We start from the raw sequence: 483 nt of genomic DNA, 5'->3' as shown, positions 1-483 counted from the left end.
GGGGGGAGGGGGGTTGGCCGTCAAAGTTGTGGAGAGGGGGTTGCACCCGGCTCGACTTCGCCAATCCGCGGAAACGCGGAGGCCGTTTGGGCCAGGCCCGCCGCTGGACGAACCGCACCGACCGCGCCGCCCCCCACCTGAGGAGCCTGCGCAGCCTGCGGAGCGGTCTCGTCTCGCGTGGTCCAGGGAGGGGTCCCGCCCGTAACCTTGCTACCGCAGCTCTGTTAGTGTCGACGGAGACCTGGACGCAAGCTGACGGCCCGAGCCGAGCGGACGGTAGGGTTTGAGCCGAGACATGGAGAGCCGGGAGCCGAGCCGAGTCGTTGTTGTGAAGGACCTAACTATTAGTGGTGACAATGCGCCCCTCCCCCCTGCCCCCCTGTCGCGCTTAGGAAAATTGGGAAGGGCTCCGTAAAGGTAAGGGGTGCCGCCCGGCATATCGTCGGCCCTACTCTAGGCCCGACAGTGCTGCGGGTATCACGC

The 483-nt window shown here is 66.9% G+C and overlaps 1 protein-coding gene across 2 annotated transcripts in view; it reads left to right on the top strand.

The window, feature by feature from the left end:
* The first annotated feature begins 145 nt into the window (after positions 1-145).
* LOC113203922 (facilitated trehalose transporter Tret1-2 homolog) overlaps positions 146-483 on the top strand; it is a 9,708-nt gene continuing 9,370 nt past the window's right edge. For both annotated transcript variants that reach the window (XM_052276082.1, XM_052276083.1), the window contains exon 1: positions 146-276. The gene's annotated coding sequence lies outside the window, so the exon portion shown is untranslated. The remainder of the gene's footprint in view (positions 277-483) is intronic.

Source organism: Frankliniella occidentalis, unplaced genomic scaffold (assembly GCF_000697945.3).
Source record: "Frankliniella occidentalis isolate FOCC.00 unplaced genomic scaffold, Focc_3.1 Scaffold1597, whole genome shotgun sequence".
Lineage (NCBI taxonomy): Eukaryota > Metazoa > Arthropoda > Insecta > Thysanoptera > Thripidae > Frankliniella > Frankliniella occidentalis.
Note: the sequence above shows the minus strand (reverse complement) of the source record. Positions and strands in the feature narration are given on the sequence as shown.